At 37.6% G+C, this 24,543-nt stretch overlaps 1 long non-coding RNA gene across 1 annotated transcript; it reads right to left on the bottom strand.

Moving 5' to 3' along the window:
- Positions 1 to 1,071: 1,071 nt before the first annotated feature.
- LOC134159633 (uncharacterized) lies at positions 1,072 to 23,916 on the bottom strand. Its single transcript, XR_009963220.1, has 3 exons — positions 23,626 to 23,916; positions 4,740 to 4,874; positions 1,072 to 2,537 (listed from the first exon to the last, which is right to left on the bottom strand). It is a non-coding gene; the product is annotated as an uncharacterized LOC134159633 (long non-coding RNA).
- Between the last annotated feature and the right edge of the window lie 627 nt (positions 23,917 to 24,543).

Genomic DNA, 24,543 nt, shown 5'->3' with positions numbered 1-24,543 from the left:
CAATGCTTTTCTCCCATTTTCTTGAAATCCCTAACTCCAGTGCTTGTCAGAGGGTCCCGTTTGTACTACCAGTCCCAAAAGTGTTTAGAATATGAATTTATCTGAAATCTGATAAACTGGTAGACATAAAGAGATGTTTGTGTGTATGTTTGTCTGTGCATGCATATGTCTGTGTACTTTAGGTATAAACAAAGGAGAGTTCCCATTTTTTGGGAATAGCAGCTCTTCAAAGTTCTTGAAAATGAAGAAAGCAAAAATATCAACAATTTTCCTGAGCAAAATAAAAATGCCCTTTTTATTTATGAATGCTTCATTTTGTGTAGAAACCTTACCTGCAACAGTGCAGCTTCTCTCATGCAACTGCAAATCTCCTTGATTTTAAGAATAAACCAAAGACTAACAAAATCAGTAACTATCACAGAAGAATTTTTCTAGGTGAATGGTTTCTGTCAGCTCCCTCTGTGCCTTTTCCAGACTGAGATGGCCATTGTAGCAACTTCTTGAAATCATACTCATGTCTCAAAACACTGCCTAAATCCATTCTGTGTTAATCAGTTGATTGTCATTTTACCTTTTTTTCTGAACCATGATGTTTTGTCCATTATAACATTCGTTTCAGCCATATGAATAAAAGTCTGAGGATCCCTATCCAGGAATGGATATATTCCTATAGGACCATCATGTGATAGCACTGCTGAATCATAGATCAGAATTCTTGTGGAAAAACAATATGCTGTTTCATTTTAACTGAAATGTCACCTTAGCTTCCACTTGTGTAAATCTCAGTCCTCTTTGGAGATTACTTTGCATAGAGCCTTTTTTTTTTTTTTCACTCCAGAATATAATGAAAAATCAGTTCAAATTGGCTAAGCATTGTTAGGAACTGAAATCTGATTGAAGAATTTTATGTATAGGAGATAATACTGACAATAAACTTCAGGTATGAGAGTGGTTAGTCATAGTGCAGAGAATGATTTTTCCTTCTTTTCAGTCTACTTAAATCATTTAACTCCATCATAACTTGGAAGTGTTTGGTACGGAAGTATAGATTAAAAATAACCACCTTAGAGATAATATAAAATATTTAATAAGGAGTTCAGTTCTTGTAACTAAATAATATCATACATTTTGAACATCAGGGGCTAAAAAAAGTGAAATAATTTCAGTCGAACAACTTTGACGATGATTTTAAACCATTAAGAAATGAACAATTCATGGCCAGTCAGTACTTGCATTTTATGGTAATATACACTTCCAGGAATATAAAACCAAATAGCCTCATAACATTAGTTTCAGAATACAAATGTGCTAGCAACTAAATACAGTGTCAGCTGTAAGGAAATACTGTGTATCCAGCTTGTTGAAGGTTCAATAATCAGTAAATATCAGTGCTATTTCACTGTGATGAATGACAACTGGCCAACTGAACCCCCTTCAACCATAAAGCAAGCTATCATAAAGCTGATAAGTTTGTTTAAATCCTAGTTAATACAGGATTTAAATAGTTGTGTCATCTGAGGAGGAGGCAAACCGTGCATTCATATAATAAAGAGAACTGTATATTAATATAAAGTATAAACTGGTATATTATATTATACCAAGTGATGTAAAAATCATCCAGTGTTGCATCTGACTCAAAACTTTTAAACTTTACCTGCTAAAATATAATTAAATTCTTAAGTTGAGTTGTATGCCCTGGAATGAATAAGATAAAACAGAAGAAATGAAGTAAGAAATAAGACTGGCAAGACCGTGGGAAGTGCATGATAATGCAAAAGGAAGGTGAAATAACCTGGATCATGTATTCAGTAGGCAGTGGTGAACACGTCTAAGGAGCAGAGATTTGTAAATAATTCATTGGGAAATTACCTAAGCGTTAACAAGATCATAGGATTTCAGAATAATTTCAGTTTGGGTTGCATTTGTGCTTGCCATCCTGCTACATGTGAAAGGAAAATGCATTTTTCATATACCGTTGTAACCTTTTACACTGAAAAATTAGAAATCCGCTTTAACCCATAAAAATTACTCAGACATGATCTGTAAGACCCACCCTATTTTGCACCATTCATATAAAGGTAGGTGTATAATGCATAGTGCTCCATAAGCCCCCCACCTGTTTATCGAAATAAAATATATTTTAAGCTATCATAGGGCTATTTAAAGAGAACTTATATTTCAGTTACATTCCCCATCAATAGTCATGGGGGAAGCATAGTGTCTGTGGTTTACTTGCCGCAAAATGTGCTTATTCTGAGCATGACTCATTAGTCAGCAGCAGCTGTGTTCTGGCAAGGAAAGCAAGAGCAAAAACTTTTCCAGGAATGGATGAATGTAGATTGGACAACAGCTGCGGCAGTGTGAACAGTGTCCTTTGTCTCTGTGGTCTGATGTCTTCCTATTTCTCAGCCAAGTCTCTGCTATCTCCTCAGATGTTCTGCCACTGTGCATGGAGGGTGGTTTGTTTGGGGCAACGATTTAGCAGATCTGGAGTCACATTGGATTGTTCAGTTGTAGTTCAGCTGCTATACAACTGCCTCTATTCCAAAAGGATATATAAACTTGTCAATATCCATATGGCAATTCCATTGTAATGGTGTGTCAGATGGCAAAAAGTACAGATACTTGCACTTAGTTAACATTTCACGGACAGTAGGAAATAATGTTAAAATAAGAAATAATTATTTAAAAAATTAGAAAAAATGAAGATTAGAAAACTGAAAACTATGCAAAAAGCATCGAAGTCGTTCTTTATGTAAGGATCTACTGTGTTGTCATAGGGACATATGCCATATAGGGAAAAAAGGTTAATTCTGGTTTTTAGTTCTTTGAAAGATGGTAATTATCTTTTTTTTTTTTTTTTAAGAAAACAAATATGTATGGAGAAAGTGAAATTTAGTAATGGAGGACAAATGTGTTTTCAGTTTGGTTTTTATTTTTTGTGATTTTTAGCATCCAAGTCTGGAGCTCAATCACAGTAGATTCTACTGGGGAAGATCCTGAGAAGATACAGAGAAGGCAGGCCTCACATTAATCAGTAAGGGGTTTTTGCTAGCTTTATAGTGAGCTAATCTGGTAGCATCCTTAGGAAGGTGAATTCGGGGCTCACAGGCAAAGGCCAAAGTCTCTGGATTGAAAAAAACAGTCATTGGCCTTTCTGATGGTTGGATTCTATGTCTGTTACTTTCAAACTGCCTTTTTAAACACTATTGAAAAGGCAGTGATTAAGGGCAGATGTTGAACAAACTGTGTTTCCAACAAAACAGTTTTAGTTAATTCATTTCCACACTTCTTTTTTTTCCAACGTGGCTTCAGTGCAGCCCTTTCATGGTATCCGTAGAGTAATATGAATTGCTCTCAGATAACTTTTCCATCTTTTCTCTCTCTTTTTTACTTTTCCCCTCAGTATATGTTATTAGCATATTGGAACATCTTACTGTCCTGGGTTCAGCAGTAGCAGAGACAGGACACCTGACCCAAACTGACCAAAGAGGTATTCCATACCACAGCACGTCATGCCCAGGAGGTAACTGGGAGTTAGCTGGAAGGGCTGGGAGTCCGCAGGGTTGGAGGAGGTATGGGTCAGTGCTTGGTTGGGCTGAGGGGGGCAAGTTATCGGTCGGCTGGTGATGAGGTGTTGTATTCTCTTCCCTTGTTATTTCCTTTATCATTGTTATTATTGGTGGTAGCAGTAGTGATCTGTGTTATACCTTAGTTACTGAACTGTTCTTATCTCAACCCGTGGAAGTTGCATTCTTTTCGATTCTCCTCTCCGTCCCTCCGGGAGCAGGGGGAGGGAAAGAAGGTGGGGAGTGAGTGAACGAGTTACCTGACTGGGTTTAAACCACGACACTTACAAATCTTCATTGACTTTGCAGCACTTGGGCTCACAACTGGGATGGACCTCAGAAGCCTCAGTTATTACAGTTGTCAGAAATAGATGCATTATTTTCTAAGCGTAAAGCTGATTCAATACTACAGTTAACAAAATTGAAAAAAATGGAAACATTTGCTGCTACATCACTGGGTTTGACATTTCTAAGTAATAGAGTTTCCCTTGTCATTTCCACTGTCCCTCAAAAGTCTAGGTTTTGGGAAGTTTGGTCAGGAAATTACTCCATTGTGCAGGAGATTACATAGTGTGGATAAGGGTCAAATCTGGACCAAAATGAACTCATCATAAAATGTAAAGATGGTTGGTTATCTTTGTGGTTGAAGCTTATTATTCTATATCATGAACCTAAGCTACTATGTTTGCTGATGACTAAACTCTTTAAGAATGTAGTGAAACTCTGAAGTAATGTCTGACACTAGAAGTTTGCTACGACTTAGTTGGATAATGGCCTTGTCCCTTTTTGAAACAGAAATGATTCAGTGGTGTTCTCAACACATTGCTTCTTTAGGGAGCCCTAACGCACAAACAAGTTGGTTAAAAATGCTTATTACGAATGGTGTGAAAATTGGTCTGGATAAAAAAAGAGAAGGAATCCAGGCATTATTTTTCTTGTGCTTGATCTTAAAGCCTAGAAAGGAAAAAATTTGGAGAAAAGTCACTATAAAAACACAGCAGGACCCTTGCCTGATTACAGCCTTGCCGTTAGACCCATCATTGCATAAACTATTAATTAAATAAGAAAATTTATGACTGCTGACTGACAGGAACTAGGCAGAAGTCAAGAGTAGCTGCTTTTTGGGACATTGCTATATGCAGTCTTCATCTCATTCCAGTGGCAACTTACCATATTTCCCCTTCTTCACTGCTGAATGCAGGCTCAAACCAATAGCTCACAATTTTAACATGGTCTGGCTTGGATAATTCCTGAAGCAGGGAAAAACAAGTCTTTTTTGTTGCCTGAGGAGCAAGCTTTGCTCTACTGGATATGTAAAAAGAGAGTCAGGTGACAGGGGTTGACAAGGACAATGAGAAAGAAGACAGAGGTCTCCTTTCCAGAGGAGGAGAGGAAGAAGGAAATGGAGGCAGACAGGGGCAGGAATCTCCCAAAAATGTGAATGATGTAAGAGAAAACTAAAAGTGTAGTACTTGGGAAATAAAAGGGCCTGTTGCGAACATCACAAATCTGTCTAAATTTTCATTAGTGAGGACTGCTGTTAAAGAGCTGACAGTCCTAAAGGCAAAGCAGAATTAGTAAATGGAAAAATGAATTGCCTTCCAGACAAAGTAAGAATAATAAAAGTCGATATAAGAGGAAAAAAGGAAAACAAAGGAAAAAAAAAGCCAACATTCTGATGGAAACAAAGAAAAACAAAGAAAAATTTACTAATTGCTACTATTTGAGAACAAATATTCCCACTGAAATAGCTCAAGTATGAGTGAGTTAGGTGTTAAAAGAAGCAGAGGTTCTGACTTTTTTGTATTTTTGGGAAAAGATTAAAAAAAAAATTGTACCACTACAACAGCATAAAAATATTCTATGGATTCCAAGAATTTCATTCCAAATATCTTCATATATAAATACTACAAGTATTTATATATATAGCAGAAAAAAAATATTAGTAAGAATAGCACTGTCAAGAAATAAAGCTATTCCAGAAGGCTGATAAGTACTGAGTACAGAACCTTGAGCTTGTTCAGCTTAAATGAAAAGGAAGGATAAACGAACAGGCTGTTAAATAGTGTTTTCTAGATCAAAATAATGGATTTGAGGTATATAAAGGAATTCAGAGGTCAGACTATAAAGATTCATGTGTCAAAGTCTCTGGAATGATGTGGATGAAACATACACAGAGTACTTGGAGTTTGTTGCCAAGCACAAAGGAAATTCTGTAAGGGAGAGCTCCAGATTTAGTGGATAAATACGCAGTTGAAATAGGCTACTAAAAAGAAGCTGGAAACCTGTAAGGATGAAAAAATTAGAAAATATTGATCATCAAGGAATTTTATCAGGGAGATCAGAAAGTTAAGAAAGAAGAAAGTAATTAACTGAAGTCAAGCTCATCCTGATCAGTGATGAAGTGGTCAAAATAACTACAGGTGTGGCTCCAGTTTAAATTAGCACTCTGCTTCTCTTTGCAGAAAATGGGACATTGCTAAATATGTTGCAGGAGTAGGATTACTATGAGAACGATGGTATGGAACTGGAAACTGAGGTATATGAAATGACATTGGTGAGTCTGTACCTCTTCATCAGGTACTTCCTCAGTGTAATGAAGGGAGTACTTGGTGGGATGGATTACCTCCTCTTTTTTTTTTTATTTCTGACTACAGAAACATAGAAAAGCATGAAAATTAGTCTGATAGCAATGATTTCTACTGAAAGTCTGAGGTTGTATAGCATCAAAAATAGTTCATGAAGCAGTAACTTTTCAGAAGAAAAAAGTTATCTAGGCAGCTGCAGATAAATTACTTTGACCTCTGCAGTGTGCAAAACTTAGAATATATTGTCAAAAAAAAGAAATTAAGACTAGAGAGGCAAATAGAAATGGGTATAAAATGAAGAACAAGAAGGTCTTTCTAGTAAAGACTGATAAGAGAATTTTCTTCTATAAATGTATTTTCTTCCATAAATGAAATGTTCATGAAAAGGAAATGACAGTGGAGGAGAAAAGTTTGAGTTCATCAAGATGGGTTATAAGTTATCAGTGTGATGTGACCTGGAGAAAGGAAATGCAATGAAACGTATCAGAAGAATTTGCAGGAGAGTAAAAAGTATTAATACAGGGCCCTAGCAAATTATCATTAAGAGTAATACATACATTGTGAACATCCATGTTCAAGAAAATGGAATTTGTATTAAAAGGAGTACAGAGACTGCTCAGAGAAGGGGCAGAATTTTCTGCAAACAATGACTAGCAGAATATGGTTTAATAGTCTCACTAAACAAAGACTGAATGTTACACACTTGTTCCCTTTGTGAGAGACCTTCACTTTCCTCCCTAGAATGAAAACTGTGGAGGAGTTTCTAAACCTGAGAGATAATATTAGTACAAATAAAAAAAAAAAGGTGTATACTGTGCACAAGTAAGTTTAGAATGGAACTGAAAAGATATTATTTAACAAAATGAGACTTTGAACCATCTTTCCAATAGGAAGTAGAGTGGAAAACCCAACAGTTTTCAGCATAGAATGTGGGTGCTTTATGGAAATATTTCAACCCAGCTGCCTGGCATAGTTGAAGGCTCATGATTATTTTCCTCTTAATATTTTTATGACCTGCTTTTTATCATACCAACAAATCATTGGTTTGATTACTTTCCAATCGAAATGGCCAAATATGGCCAGGTATTGTTTGCACTATTTATCCTTTCCATCTTACTGCTAGCATTCACTTATTTATCCCTAGCAGAGATGTAAAGTTTCTATTTAAAAAATGTGATATTGGCTACTGCTAGATCTAGGATGCTGGTTGGTCTAGATACATTTGAAATGGTTATTCCCATGCTTCATTCACAATGCAAAGAGTTGTGGTCAACGACTCAATGTCCAGCTGGAGACCACTAATGAGTGGTGTCCCTCAGGGATCGGTGTTGGGACCGGTCTTGTTCAACATCTTTGCTGCTGACATGGACAGTGGGATTGAGCAAGTTTGCTGATGACACCAAGCTGTGTGGTTTGGTTGATACCCTGGAGGGAAGGAATGCCACCCAGAGGGACCTTGACATGCTTGTGAGGTGGGCTGATGCCAACCTCATGAAGTTTAACCATGCCAAGTGCAAGGTCCTACACCTGGGTTGGAGCAATCCCAGGCACAACTACAGGTTGGGCAAAGAAGAGATTCAGAGCAGCCCTGTGGAGAAGGACTTGGGGGTGTTCGTTGATGAGAAAATGAACATGAGCTAGCTTCAGTGTGCACTTGCACCCCAGAAAGCCAACCGTACACTGGACTGCATCAAAAGGAGCGTGACCAGCAGGTTGAAGGAGGTGATCCTGCCCCTCTACTCTGCTCTCGTGAGACCTCACTTGGAGTACTGTTTGCAGTTCTGGTGTCCTCAACATAAAAAGGACATGGAACTGTTGGAACAAGTCCAGAGGAGGGCCAGGAGGATGATCAGGGGACTGGAGCACCTCCTGTATGAAGATAGGCTGAGAAAGTTGGGGCTGTTCAGGCTGGAGAAGAGAAGGCTGCATGGAGACCTCATAGCAGCCTTCCAGTATCTGAAGGGGGGCTATAGAGATGCGGGGAAGGACTCTTCACAAGGGACTATAGTGATAGGACAAGGGGTAACGGGTTCAAACTTAAACAGGGGAAGGTTAGGTTGGATATAAGGAGGAAGTTCTTTCCTGTAAGGGTGGTGAGGCCCTGGAATGTGTTGCCCAGGGAGGTTGTGAATGCTCCATCCCTGGCAGTGTTCAAGGCCAGGTTGGATGAAGCCTTGGGTGAGATGGTTTAGTGCAAGGTGTCCCTGCCCATGGCAGGGGGGTTGGAACTAGGTGATATTAAGGTCCTTTCCAACCCTAACTATTCTATTATTCTATGGTTCTCTATTCTTATTTGTTAAAGAAAAAATTTCTTTGAACAAGGGAAGAAGAGCATAAACCCTCTGATTTCCACAAGTATTAGGCCCTCCAAGAACTGATTCATTAAAACTTCAAATACCTATTTTTATTCAAGTTGTCAAATGTAGTGAAAATGCACTGAAATGTTCACTGGCCACATAAGATGAAATAGATCCCTGTTGTAGTTTAGTAGGTAAATTGAGAAAGCATAGAAATGTTAAATTCTTATGGGTCATCATTTAATGACAAGAAGTAAATAACAAAAACAACTCCAGCGATATATGTGTATTAAACTGACTGCTCTTTACCTATGTATAAATATACTGATTGAAATATGCATGTATGCTGGTTCTTTTCCTAAAGCTTGCTGTCATGAGTCACATATTTATCTTAAAGATCCAGACAGTTACTTGTGTCCAAGTGGCTACTAGAGGCTTATGAAGCCTTTTTTCCAAGCAGCAATAGAGACTGACTTTTGTGTCAGTTGCAACATGAGAAAGATGCATTCCTTGCTCAGAAAATGAAATTAAACATATTATAGATGTGCTTAGTATCTTCTGTTCCCCAAAAGACACTTTTAATTGCTTGAACAAATCCCAGTGATTCTGTATCCTATCAAATAATGAAAATCAGTTCATAAGCCAAGCTTAACATCATGCAGTTCTTATTGCATATACATGGTGAAGTATTTTAGATGCAGTCTGTCCTTCTATTTTTTTTTCACAGCTAAGTATTTGGAGCCTCAGCATCAGATGGCTGAGCTTCTGTCTTGGCCTTCAGAGGTCATTAGAAGGAGATAGCCAGGTCTGTAAAAGACTCCAGTGCCAAAAGGTTAGTGACTGTGTGCTAAGCAAGTGGGCCCCAGAAGCACTGTCCATTGCTCAGTGGTAAGTACATACATGCACCCAATATTTGTGTATGTCCATATATATGTGGAGTGTATACCTACGTATGCATATATACGTGCATGCACAAACACCTATATACTGCATATGTCATTCAGGCAGAAACGGATGATCATGCAAAAGTGATCCAAAACATCAGAACACCAACTGAGAAAAAATGATTTCAGGCAATTTTGATGCCACCCAGGTTCTGAAGCAGACACCTCTTTACTTGGAATGTTTTCTGAGGCATCTGAACTCACTGGGACACACTAGCCATTTTTAAGCACGCCCTCAAAAGCCTTACATGCCACTTCTTTCTTTTCGAGTTTTCATTTGCTCAAACCAAGGCCTGAGTCATACTCTAAATGTTTAGCCAGGCAGGATTAGGTATATGCATTTTGGAGAACTCTCAAGCTAAAAAACACCCCTCCCCCCAAAAAAAAAGCTCTAGGAAGTTTTGTTTGCTCCAAGGCTATCTGGTCACCTGGGTATCAGAACCTGCCTACCGCTGTTTCAGACATTTACAGGGTAGATTAAAATCTGAATTACATTATGGTAGAGAAGAATATTGTTTAAAAATGAACTGCAAATATATACCTCTTTTCCCCTTTTCATTTCTTGTAATTAACCTAGATCCATCATGAGGGCAACTTTATTACAGAACTCTTATATTTTAATTCTCTTCCTGATCAGTGAAACAAGCTTTAAATAAAGATAAGCCAAAATACACCGAAAATCAATAGAAATTTTAAGTAAACATCTGTTCTTTGAATTGTTTTTTCCTTCATACCTAGTTTTTTATTTATTTCATGTACTTGAGCTAGTAAAAAATGTCATTTGCTATATAATAAAACAAAACAGACACCTCGTGGATGGATTTATTCTTAGCTCTGAAAGAAGTCAGCTGAGACTTACACAGTATTTTTAACACAGGATACATTGAATCTCATATCTGTAATTGCTTCAGGACATGAATTCATGTAATGAAGAACTTCTGGAAAGCTTTCAAGTATTTCAAGATGACTAAAGCTGAGTACCATTACAAACCTCCTGGTCTGTAGGGTGGAGATACATGGAAAATTGCTTTCCTGTAAACAGAAGCATTTGCAGCAATGATAAACTACAGCAGCTTTCACACTGGTTTGTATGACTGCGCCCCTATCTGACTTGGGTGTCTGACTTAGATATGTGTGTTACACCACTTTAAAGGAAAAAGCTTTCTTTCAGTGCCTTCAGTAGCCTCTCTGTAGCACCTGCATACATATGCCTTAGTGATACAGTCTGGCCTGCAGTACTGCAGCTTTCAAAAACTGAATTCCAACATAACAGTTAATACTAAAATGAGCTCTGTGCTACATTAAATCCTCTTACATTTTCCCGCTCCTATTTGTTTTACTATATTGCTTATTGGGGTGGCTAATTTTAATTTAACACATTTATCCAAAACAAAGTACGGCATACATACAATCCACAAACAGAGAGACGTATTTATAAACAAATTAGATGATGTTTGCAAAGTACTTGAAATGTACAATATATTATCAACCTGAAATAATTAAATCATAAATAGCCAGTATTTCTTGTAATTCTGTTTGACTTTATGTAGCCTGGGAAATTGTCAAGAGCTTCAACTGATTCCAGCTCTTCACCAAAGCATGGCATCTACCATTCAGCAGGATATTATGTAACTTCTATTTTTCACCAACAGGTGGTACTCTGAATTTCTATGTTCCTTGAAATATTAGTATTGTAATATGGATTTTACTTAATGTAGAACTTAATTTTAGGGAAACTAACTAGGAATTTTTTTTTTTATTACAAACTTCAAATGAATTTGTATTTTCTAGCAAAAAAAAAAAAAAAAAGGTCCACATACACATAATGCTTCTGCAAATTTTACCGGTTTGCTGGCATTTTTATGGGTTTCCAAAAGTATTTTTGCATACTGTAGAGCACAACAAGATACTTCAACAGCTAGCAATGATTAATCGTGGCTAGTTGTCAGTGTATAATCTTTAATGTCCTCTTTTTGCCTTGGGCAATCACATTAGTGTTCAGATTCATATAAATTCTGAACTCTCCCTCCTTTGTTCACTTATTAAGAACATACTGCCTGAAAATTAAGAACTAAAGACTAAATTATAGACCAAATAGCAGCCTTCCAATATCTGAAGGAGGCCTACAAGAACACCAGAGACGGACTCTTTGTCAGGGACTGTAGTTATAGGACAAGGGGTAATGGGTTCAAACTAAACAAGTGGAAGTTTAGGTTAGGTATGAGGAAGAAGTTCCTTACTGTAAAGTTGGTGAGGCACTAGAATGGGCTGCCCAAGGGTGCTGTGAATGCGCCATCCCTGGAAGTGTTCAAGGCCAGGTTAGGCAGAGTCTTGGGTGGCATGGTTTAGTGTGAGGTGCCTCTGCCCATGGCAAGGGGGTTGGAACTAGATGATCTTAAGGGCCTTTCCAATCCTAACCATTCTATGATTCTATGAAATCAAAACTCACAATATACACTCATTAAGTACAACGTACAGTGGGAAATAGCGCATAAGAATGTAGAAAACAGATGTGAAGTAAAAGGTAGAAGTAAGAATAAGTGGAATTTTAGTTTTTATTTAAATTGACTGTAGACAGCAAAACATTCTGAATGATGATTCTCTGAAAGTGTTCCAAGATTTATGCTACAAATTTGAGAGGATCTGAAAATGCCAGCTGTAGTAAAATTATGCATGTAACAATTGTTTTGTACTGACAGAGGAAAAATAGCTTAAATGGACCTTGTCCAAAATAAAATTCTTATCATTCAAGACAAGGACTCATACTGTTCATCACACTTACATTGGGAAGTTAGTATACTCTCTTGGTTCCATAGATTTCAGGGTTAGATAGTCAGGAAGATGTGTGCATTGAGATGGGTTTTTTACTGATCTTTGCTTCCACAGATTCAGGGAATTCAGATTCAGACAATCATTCATAAGCACAGAATAGTGAAGCACACAGTCCTTCAGGCCCCAGAGCAGCTTTTGGCTGAAACTACCTTATATTTTAGAAGTGAAAAGAGCAGGATGAAAATAAATTAAGGAAGAAATAAATCACACTTCTCTTAGCACTACAGTTTTGACTTATTGCTACATTTAGAGACCATAACATATCTTCACATCACTGAGTAAACTGTAGAAAGTGATTCTCAATTACTTTCTGTTTACGAGACTTTTATTTCAGAGTTGTGGCAATTTATGGGTTCTATCATTAACTTTAATGTACAAAATGTATTTATGCAAGAAATTTAAGAATATGATGGTCGTTACACTTTTGTTCTACAATGAAGTACATGATGAAGCTTTCATATAACCAGCAGATTCACTTTATCTCAAGTATGAGAGCTAAAGCGTACAAGTCTTTGAATCCTGACAACCATGGGTTCCTTTTTCAGTGTACTTACTGGCAGTTGAATGCTTGTGCATAAGGCTACATTGCAATCATTTAATTTTAATACTTCCTGTTTAATTGCCTATATTTGATGCAGGAGGAGAACCTAGTTCATGCTAGATCTATGTGATCATTTCAGAGATAAAGACTTAGAGGTAGTTATGTGTTGTAGTAAGCGTGATTAAAGCCCTTCCCAAATCTTTGCCCATGAAGCCAAGCCATCAGTTATGTGTTCTGTGTTTTGTGATTTCACTGAAAGTCATGTATTAGTCTAGACTTGCTGTTCTCTTAAGTATTAAAGAATCTATCTTAAGTCTGGGGCAACCTGGGCTTAAACTTAAATGCTAGATGCATTCAACACCCAAAAACCCACAATGCAGTTTAAAAAAGTATACTGTCTTGAAAAAGTGGTGGCTCTAAGAAGGTGATTTCTTGTATCATGGGATCATTCTTACTCTTGTTTGATTTTTTTGGCATGTGTTTTCCATGGGATAGCAATGTGCGCCTCTAAAAAAGAATGGTGAGGAAACTCTTAAGATCTACACAGATGTACACTAGTTTATCTGCAACCAATCCATAATATCACAGAACATGGATACTTCAATGAGCAGGGGGAAATTGGTCCATATTCTTTCTTTTTGTATCTTTTTATTTCCTCTGTCCTAAATTTAATTTTCCTTAAGGTATATTATGAAGATAAAAAAAAACCCAAACAGGTAGGTGTAAACTGTCTCATTGATCTGAAGACATACAGGAGGAGGATATTACTAGTATTATGTAAATCTCTGATCGCTACTTGTTGCCATACAAAATATTTAGCATATCTGAAATGGGATGACTGCTTAGACAACTTTGGGTTCTTTTCAACACATCTATTATGTGCTTTCTGCTAACATGTATGCATTTTTCAGACTCTTACCTGCTGTATGAAGCATATCACGGACTACCTGGTTGGAAATAACATGTTTATCTGTGTTTCCAGTCTCCTGTTGCTATGTGGATTGCCAGGTTTCATGAGGATGCTGTGATTTTCAAGGTATTACTTCATTTCTGATCTCTCAGTCTAAGCTGGAAGGCATCTGGTTTAGCTGATGTTTCATAGAGGGAAATTTTCCAAGACAAATGGTAGCTGAGAATCAAGATTCTCTATGAAAAGATCACAGGTACTTTTCATTCGGATTATGTGGAGGATTTTGGAAAGAAAAGGAAAAACATACTTCAACAATGTGGTGACATTTATATCTCTCAGGTGTGGAATGTCAGTGCTGGGACACAGAGGGTAAATTATCTCAGGGAAAGTACTGCTCTAATTTTCTTATGTTAATTCCAGGATGCCAAGTAGTTAGGATATCTCTGTTTGTATTCCATTATATCCTGGACTGTGACATTTGATTAGGTTTGACCAAGGAGAACAAAATTTTCGTGGTTTGTTTGGCTTTGTTGTTTTGGTTTTGTTTTTTTTTTTTCTGTCCAGGCTTGTCAAATACCTTAACTTCCTCAGTGAGCTTTTTTTGAAGGGTCTTTGAAATTCTGTTCCCTTTAAAATAAACAGGCATTTGTCACTGCTTTTATTAGATACAGATATCTGCAGCCAACAAATGATAGCTTGCGAAAATAACAATGAACTTTTATTTTCGTTTCATTTTCATTGAATATGAACTTTGATGGAAAAGTAGTAAGGCTATTTTTCTCATCTGAGTTTTCTAAGTTGTTTTTGAGTCCTCTTCCTTGCATCGTAGAATATCGCTGACAATGCAGTAGCGTTTTTTAGCAAACTTTTTTGTTTCTTTTTAAGAAAAGATCTTCTGGGAAGCTTGTATTTACTTTAGATTCAGGTAGACTCTTTTTATGCAGTTGTAGTCCATATATTCAAAAGCAGGCTTAGAAGAATCCTCTGCATTCCTCAACAATATTTGTGTAAACATTAGCCTTAAGATTCAGCTAATAAAAAAATATGCAGGAACTAAGAGCTAATAAAATCTTTAATCCCTGAATATGCAGACTGTATCAATGCTGTTTTCTAATAAATGCATTCATACAGTCCCAACATGTTTTGCTCTTCCCTCACAAATTCTCTGAATTCATCAGTTTTCAGTCTGAATCCAGCATGAATTTAGTGCTTGCAATGAACATATCTGAAAGCATTAAAATGGAAGGTACACTTAATTATTTTGCCACTCTTCAAGTAAAAAAAAACCCTCTAGTGGTGTTGCCGTTACTGAAATTTTATAATTGACTCATCTGAAGTATGAGGCAGTGAATGGTAATGTCATTCTCCTTTAAGATGCACATTCTGTGGCACATTGATCTTGCAGGTCCTTGAGAACTCCAGCCTATACCTAAAGAGGGGTAAAACTTAATTATCCAGCAACCTAAAATATTTTTTAGCAGAACTGAAGGATGTGAATGGAAATTTTATGCTATTCGTTATAGCTTGCTTTAACAAGCAAGATCTTACCTCTAATGTATAGTCAGAGAGACTTCAACTGACAAAAATCTAGCACCATACAGTATTTTATATATCTAATAAATAAGTGTATGACAAAACAAAGACACAACAGAATACAGAAGATTGCAATATATTGCAAATTGCCATATTCTAAATAAAATGTACATGAAATCTAAGGTGCATAGCATGCATGCAGGGAAAATAGGGACCCACTAAAATAATTTCACATAATGTTAATATAAAAGAGGGAGTGAAACTGATCATATGATTAAAAGAAAACTATACCAGGAAGAGCAGAGATGACATAGGAAATAAATTGTTTGACTTGCTTACAGTACAACACAGGGGCAGAGAAATTATGCATTTTGTTTTCCAACTTTTTCAATTTTCAGTTGTGTTTTCAGTTTTCAAAACAAACTGTTCAAATCAGTTCAGTTTGTCAAAGATATGTTCATATACTTAAGCTTAATGTAGTTTACATGACAAAAAACCAAGAATCATGTTCATCTTCTTTAAATGTTATACTCTATGTGTATAGCTGCTTAGTCGTTGATAATGTGTATTGTATAATGCTTTTATTTATAAAGTTTGTCAATGACTCTGTAGTTACTCCTGGAAAACTCCAGTGTTTGAAATGTAGAATTAATTAAAAATAAGGTCCACATACATTTTCTTTCTCTTTTTAAAGGTACTCTTTGGGACAAATTCTGCTACTATTCAGCTGGGTTTTCCGTCAATCGCATATATGTCACTGTGGATACTCATCTACCAGCTTGCATAAGATAGATAGCTGTATACATGAGAATACCAATCTTGCCATTCATTTTAGCAATCTGAAGCTTTCATTCTGTATATGTTTGCCTAGTCCTTATCTAGCACATTGAAATAAAAAAAAAAAGCAAAAGCCACTTTTGTGTAGTGAAACATGTGACTTGTGCTTGCCTGCTGTGTAAGTCACCTCTTGCTTTTACAAGAGAGCTGAGGCTGACAAGCAGATGAACAAGGGAGAGCAACGTGGGAGTGATGGAATAGAAATCACCAGCAGCCCAGTTCTCTCCAGGGCATTTGGGCACCACATGCTGCCTTCCCTCTCTCCCCACACACTGACACCCACAGCTGCCCCATGCCAAACAAAAGCGTGTGTTGTGCATTTCAGAGGCCAGGGCGGATGGCTCTGCTGTGGAGCAAGGAGGGCACAGCATATGTTTTATAATCTCAGTTCTGGTGCCACATTAAATCCCTTAATGACTTTCTTTTTAAAGGTTCAGAATAATCACTTGGCATGTGATCAGTGCTAGTGCTCACAGCCAAAAGTTTTATAACTGGTAGTATATGTATTTGGGTTTGTTGAACTGATTTTTTTTGTCCTATTTTCTTCCATAAGCAATAGGAAAGTTAGTCATTCAGGTACTTGTGCCATTTCGGCACAGGGTATTCTATTTAGCTTCTAGTTGCTACTCCAGAAGAAAAACATGCCCTGTGCTTATCCTTATCTGTCTCATATATATTTCTCAGATACCCCTGGGCCCAAGAAATGGGCTTGATTACTATGTTAAAGCATTTAAAAAGCCCTTTGTTGCCCATGTCTGGGGTAGGCCAAGGTGATTTGTCATATCCTATGATTCTTCAACAAACAAAATGTGGGTTTATTCAATGTTAATTTTGCTTATTTCAAGACTCAAAGCTGGTATGAGCAGATTTTTCCTACCAAAATGTTTGGTACTACAGTTTTTTCACAAAACCATATACATAAACCTAAGTATACCCATATCACCTGAGGTGACATCCAACATGGTTAATCTCCTGTGAAAGAAGGAAGACCAATATCATTTACAGGTCATGTAAATGTCAGGCTCAGCATTTTTTTCTGCAATGAAATACACTGGGAGAGATTTACTGCTCCAGTGGGATACCTCTGCAATGCTCTGCTGGTACAAAATAATCTGCTACAACTGGTACATCTACAGATAGTTATGCTGGAATGGGAGATCCTCAGATTGCCAGTACCAGGAGCTACAGGCTGCTTTCCCACTTTCCTGTTGTAACATTCAAGAGGACTTTAGGGTTTATGGAATTAAACAATCCTTTTGGCTGTCTCCTCTAGGGCAATGTACCTTGTGCCTTTGTGTCCTGGGTTCAGCAGTAGCAGTCATTTTTCTCCCTCTTGGTAGCTGGTGCCGTGCAGTGTTTTGATTTTCAGCTCAGGAACAGAGCTGATAACAAGGATGTTTTGGTTTGGCCAAGGACTTTGTGAGCCTCATGCTCTGCCAGGGAGGAGGGGAAGCCAGGAGGAAGCAGAGACAGGACACCTGACCCAAACTGACCAAAGAGGTATTCCATACCACAGCACGTCATGCCCAGGAGGTAACTGGGAGTTAGCCGGAAGGGCTGGGAGACTGCAGGGTTGGAGGAGGTATCGGTCAGAGCTTGGTCGGGCTGGGGGGGGGGGGGGGGAGAGTTATCACTTGGCTGGTGAGGTGATGTATTCTCTTCCCTTGTTATTTCCTTTATCATTATTATTAATGGTGGTAGCAGTAGTGATCTGTGTTATACCTTAGTTACTAAACTGTTCTTATCTCAGCCTGTGGGAGTTTCATTCTTTTTGACTCTCCTCCCCGTCCCTCCAGGAGTAGGGGGAGGGCAAGAAGGGAGGGGAAGTGAGTGAATGAGTTGTCTGGTTTGGTTTAAACCACGACACTTTGGCACATGGTGCACTGGTGAGGCTGGAATTTGAGATCTGTCACCTCAGTTTCCTTCCTCTGCTGGGTAAGCCTGAAGTGACGCAGAGTGTGTGTCCATGGACTTTTTGACTGTTCATGGCATGATATTCAAAGCAAACCAGTACTCCGATCTAGCTAAAGACACACATAGATAGAATGAGCAACCTGGCTTACAGTTTCCTTTTGCTGCCAGCTTTCATTTCTTGATGAGGTTTTCATTTTCCAAAGAGTTTGATTTATTTTCTCACTAAATCCTTACCTGTTCATAAAGGGAAGTTTTCCCTTTAAAAGCTGTATTTTGGGGATTCTCTCTGCTTTTTTATCTTATAGATGCTGCCAAATTTGTCTTTTAAGATATTGATCAATGAAATAATTCAACCAAATTTTGTCATGCCAGCACTTGCTTACCAGCATTTCATAATTCCATCATTCAGAAAGTCACAGTGTTCTTGCTGTGCAGAAATAATGAAAATGTCTGTTTTTCTAATTTTATTCTTTGAAGGACTGACTCAAATTTGTTACCTTTTCCAAGTCATACTTGGAAGGTGACCAAGACCTGGTTGGCTCCCGCACAAACTGAAGCAGAAAAAGGAAGCCTAGAAGAGGTGGAAGCAAGGAGGGGTAGCCTGGAAGGAATGCGGAAAAGTTGTCCAAGCAGTCAGGGATCAAGTTATGAAAGCTGAAGACTTGAGAGAATTAAATCTGGCCAGGGACGTCAAGGGCAACAAGAAAAGCTTCTATAGGTATACTGGTGATAGTAAGGAAAATGTGAGCCTTCTCTGAAAGGAAATGGGAGGCCTGGTTACCCAGAATGTTGATAAGGCTGAGCTACTCAATGACTTTTTTTGCCGTAGTCTTCACCAGCAAAGGCTATGGCCACACTGCCCATCATGAAAGACAAATGCAAGGGCTGGGAGAATGAAGAACTGCCTGTTGTAGGAAAATATCAGGTTTGAGACCATCTAAGGAACCTGAAGGTGCATAAGTCCATGAGACCTAATGAGATGCATACGCAGGTCCTGAAGCAGCAGGCGTATGAAGCGGTCAACCCACTACCCATCATATTTGAAAAGTTGTGGCAGTCTGGTGAAGTTCACACTGACTGGAAATGGGAAAACATAACCCCTATTTTTAGAAAGGGAAAAAAGGAAAACCTAGGGAACTACAGGGTGGTCAGTCTCACCTCAATGCCCTGCAAGATCACAGATAAGATCCTCCTGGAAACTATGCTAAGGCACATGGAAAATAAGGAGTTAATTGGTGATGGCCAACATCCCAAGCACAACTACAGGTTAGATAGAGACTGGATTCAGAGCAGCCCTGAGGAGAAAGACTTGAGGGTGTTGGTTGATGAAAAGCTCAACATGAGCCAGCAGTGTGTGCTCAGAGCCCAGAAAGCCAACTGTGTCCTGGGCTGCATCAAAAGAAGTGTGACCAGCAGGTCGAAGGAGGTGATCCTGTCCTTCTACTCTGCTCTCATGAGACCCCAGCTGAAGTACTTTCTGCAGTTCTGGGGCCCCCATCAAAAGAAGAATGTGGACTTGTTAGAGAGTCCACAAGAGAGGCCGTGAAGATGATGAGAGAGCTGGAGAACCTTTTCTGTGAAGACAGGCTGAGAGAGTTGAACTTGTTCAGACTGGACAAGAGAAGGCTTTTAGCAGCCTTCCAGTACCTGAAAGGGGCTTACAAGAAATCTCGAGAAGGACTTTTTACAAGGACATGTAGTGACAGGACAAGGGGGAACGGCTTTAAGCTAGAAGATTTAGATTGGATATTAGGAAGAAATTCTTTACTGTGAGGGTGGTGAGACACTGGAACAGCCTGTCCCAGAGGAGTTGTGGATGCCCCATCCCTGGAAGTGTTCAAGGTCAGGCTGGACAGAGCTTTGAGAAACCTGGTCTAATGAAGGTGCCCCTCCCATGGCAGGGAGGTTGAAACTAGACGATCTTTAAGGTCCCTTCCAACCCACACCCATTCTGATTCTATGTTAATGCTTAACTGAGTCCAGCTGGTTTCAAGGCATTATGAGAGAAGAAAAGTATGCATCTGATGGAATTGCTAGTTGGTGGTAAATAACAGACAAGAAAAAAATCTATAGACATTACATATCCATTTATATTGTGAATTTAGAAATATCCATGTGAGGAGTTTCTAATCTCATTACGTGTGTTAAGCTCAAAAACTGCAATGAGGTGATTTACTGTGAAATCAGCCTTATGCTGTACAGATCATAGGATTTTAGTTTCTGAAGCTTATTAATGTTAATGCAACATTTTTCATTTACGTAGTGGGCTTTTAGTGAACTCAGAAGTATCAGTTCAACAAATGAGTCCAGCACATGCTTCATTCTGGACAGACTGAAGGAGAGTGGCTTTCTCTATTTGGTAGGGCTATGTGGAGAATAAGCCCATGCTTCTCTACTTTGCTGCTTGAGAACACTGGCAAAACAACTTGAAAACATGTAGTTGTTAGGAGACTTTTACTTCCATTAGTTGACACTTATGCCGTTTAGAACACACTTTTGACACAGAACCTAAAGAAAAACAAGCCACAGGACATGACTTAAAAGCTTTCTGCTCATCACTGCATCTGCTAGTTCAGGAGAATACTGCACATAAAGGGATAATGGGCATTGGAAGGTTTGGTCCAAACCTGAACATCTGTTAAAGAGAATGCTTGACTTCAGTAACAGTTTTGTAGGGATCCCAAGCAGTATTGTTATACAAACCAAACACTTAAAGAGGAAAACTCCTTAACATGGTAGTACAAAGACTGCCTGTAAGGTAAACCAAACAGAATTCTTCCGTGATTTGTTCTATGTCAAATTTTGTCACTAACTAGTTACTAGAATAGGGTATGCTCAGACGATAATCTTCACAGAGGATTTTTGAGTTCTGAGTATAACAATATGTTATGAAACAGCATTTTAAACACTAGATATTAAAATAACAGCAAAGGTAGAGTACAGGTAATAAACAGTACAGGCATGGCTGACAGAATGTTATTGGAAGCTGACAATCTCCTATTGACCTTGATGTAAAGTTGATTCAATCATGCTTCAGAAATAACAGTTAAAGGACAAGCTAATTTACTCTTCCCTTTACTAATCACTAAGGTTGGGATTTACATAATTTCCTCAGTATTTCTTTGAATGCTTTTGTTTGCTGTTACTTGGAAATATTCAATATTATAATTTTAATATGGACTAGTTTTCCGTACCTTTGCCATACTCTGTATTTGTTTCCTGCATAGACACCTAACTCTTTTTTTTTATAATTTTCTTATGGTAACACATAAGTGAAAATTTACTTTTCCAGAGTAAGTTGAGATATACAAATAAAATTAGTATTTGGAAGTATTCCTAAGAAAACAATAATTTGCCAAATGTCTGTAAAGATTTAACATGTAAAAGGAGTCAAATTTATCAAAAATATTTTCCAAAGAACATTCAGAAAATGGGAGTTAATTATCTCTTCCTGGACTTACTACAGGTACATAAAATAAAGTTTTGAAAAGTGTCATCTCAAGAAACCAAAATTAAAGTCTGATATCCCAGACATCTTTGCTATTTTTAAAGGTATAGACTCTTCTCCATTACCTAGAACTTTGCCTGAAAACCTATGCTTCTCCATCAGAATAGTAATACATAGTCCATACTTACTTATGCTTAGCACATTAAAGGGATGCAATTAGTGCCTTTCATTAGCCTCATTTCTTGTGATTATAAATCTGAATTTAATTCTGTTTTATTCACTTTGGACAAGTACAACATAATTGTGATCCTGCACATTACTTTTAATCTGTTAGTGTAATTCCCTTGAGATATCACCCTTATTCGCTCTGCATACAGATACAAAAAGAAAAAATAAGAGAGAAGATGAAAAGGGCTTGTATTGGAAACATTGATGCACAAGAACACACAGACCCTTTGCTTTGGAAACTGTGATGCTGTAATGCTCTAAAAAGGTCTTACTGTGCTGATGAACATGTTAAAATAAGCGTTTCTACAGTGTGACATTGGGTAGCCGTTTGATTTAAAACCTCTTACATCAGAGATTGTCCTCTTCCCTCATGTTAATCTGAAACTCTAAAACATTGATCCAGGGCTGAAAGTCCTACAGATGGGTTTCAAAATGAACCAAAAATCTCATGGAGGAAGAAGTAATGTAAAATTCTGTGAGAGTATTTTTCCAAAGTTGATAAAGTTGAAAATAGCAATTGAGTACTATGCTTGCACTTGAATGAGTAATCATAGCATGTAATATTTGACTTGATTTTAAAATGCCTAGACTCATAAAAACTCTACTCAGTCTGATCCATGAATTTTCCTTTCTTTGCTTCCAGAAGCAAAACAACACCTGTGCATTTTCAACAGAGAGGAGAAAAAGCAATTTCCCATCCAATGCATTTAAAGATATGTGAATACAAAGAAGGAAAAAAAGGCACGTGGTTACTGTGGAGTAATAAGACAAAAAGAGGAGTCATAGACAAAGGATCGCAGGAGCTCTACTTTTATGAAAAAAGCAAAACAACAATAGAAAACACATAAAAGAATCTCAGCTTCTATCAGCCAGAAAGAAACCTAGATTACAAGAAAAATATAAACAGTTTTTCTCACAGCTTCTCAAATGAAGGCTATAAGGCTTTGAGGATTCCTCAGTGATCAGAAGATTATATATCATTTCAAATAATTTTCATTTACCTCTTCATTTTTGTGGGGTTCATTTTTTTCAATTGTAAAAATTATTTTTTTTTTCTTATTACTGTATTCCTCAAGCTCCTGTTTTGTGAACACATAAAGGATCTACCTAAATGGAAATACTATTCACAGTTCTGTAGCTGGGCAGGGCACTTTTTCTTCTGCCCCAATTTATCTGTCTTCTTTCTGGTTTATTGTTTTTTAAGGAGAATGTGTTTTGTCACATTCATGAATTGCAGATCAGTTTCTCATGAACTGCAAGACTGATAGCAGCAGTTTTTCTTCTCAGCAGTCTATAATTCCACTTCTTTCTTTTTGTTTGTCTTTTATGTTTCCCCCTTATCTTTTTCTTTCTCCCCATAGATGGGCAAAGCTACCTGGAATACTAGGTGGCAATTACATCCTGCAGATGATTTCTGTAAATCGGTCTACTTTTCAAGCACTTATAAGCAAAATTATTTTAGCTGAGAGAACAGCACCCTAAGAAAAGGAAGCAGAAATGTATGCTTCATTTACATGGTTATGTACACAGGCTCCAGATTAGGAAGTGTCAATAGTATTTACATTTGTTGGGTAATGTTCATCGGCTTTATTCCTTAAAAGTATTTTTTAACATTCTCATTATTTCAAACCACATTTTCTAGCTAGATTTTTTTTTGTTTGTTTCTTTTCATTTTTATTTTTTTTTTTTTCCTCTAGTTGTCCTCTGCATGTTTGATATGCATTTATGTTCTCCTGACAGGCAGGGTACGCAACAAAACAATACACTAGCTGTATAATATGCACAGTTTATTAAACAAGCACACTAAAGTAAATAAGCACACTAAAGCAAACAAACACATCAACATGAACTGGGTATATAACTATATATACAGTAAATAAATACAATAAAGCAAATCATGTATAAGTAAAGTACAGACAAAAATTAGCAATATATCAAATCATTACTGCAGAGAGAGAACAGAGATTAAGAAGAAATACATCACCAATTACTACTGAATCATCATCCAGGCCCACACTTCAAGGGTGGCAGCCCCATTACAGCTGATGGTCGGAGTCTCAGGTAATTGGGAAAGTTCCTATGCAGTGCGTCTACCCATAACTGAGGCTTCAGATTCGGCTACAAGAGTATCCTACTTTTGTACCCTCAACAAAACAACTGACTTTATGCCAGTTCTCTAATTGTTTACTTGTGAGGCCATGCAGTTTCTCATGATCTCACTGTTGTCTATGCTGAGAGTGTTGGCCAGGTGCCCAGGCATGGCCCAGTATGAAGGTCTGCACCATTATGTTTTCCTGCCTCTTTGTGACAAACATTCACAATGAACATAAACATACTCTACCAAATACACTTGGTATTAGTTGCGTCTTTCATGGGAAGGAACCAACTCTTAGCTAGGTTTCCATCCGTTACAATTTAATTAACTTTCTAATTTTTTAGCTGCAATAAAATATTATAGGCAGATTTTTAGAAATGCTCGATATAAGTTAGTAATTGATAAATCTTAGAAAGATTGCACAAAAGTGACCATTTTGGGAAATCACAGTATTTAGAATGCTACTGTGTGTTTTATCCAAAAGTTGTATTACAAACTAATACAATCATCACTTTATGGATCATGGAATCATAGAATCAGAGAATATTTTGGGTTGGAAATGACCTCTAAATTCTAAATACCGTACCGGGCAGAGAGATCTTCTCTTAGATGAAGTTGCTCAAAGCGTCATCCAACCTGGCCTTGAACACTTCCAGTGATGGGACACCCACTGCATCCTGGATGGTGTCACTTTCCTAAAACACATCGACTGCACCACTCAACTTGATGTCATCTCAAAACTTGCTGAGAGTGTACTCCTTCTTACTATCTATGTCACTGATGAAGATATGAAATTGTATTCGTCCC

The sequence above is a fragment of the Pezoporus occidentalis genome, unplaced genomic scaffold, assembly GCF_034315485.1.
Source record: "Pezoporus occidentalis ecotype Australia unplaced genomic scaffold, CSIRO_AGI_Poc_V1 ctg15, whole genome shotgun sequence".
NCBI classification, from domain to species: Eukaryota; Metazoa; Chordata; class Aves; order Psittaciformes; family Psittacidae; genus Pezoporus; species Pezoporus occidentalis.
The sequence above is the reverse complement of the archived record's forward strand: the minus strand, read 5'-3'. Positions and strand labels throughout refer to the sequence as shown.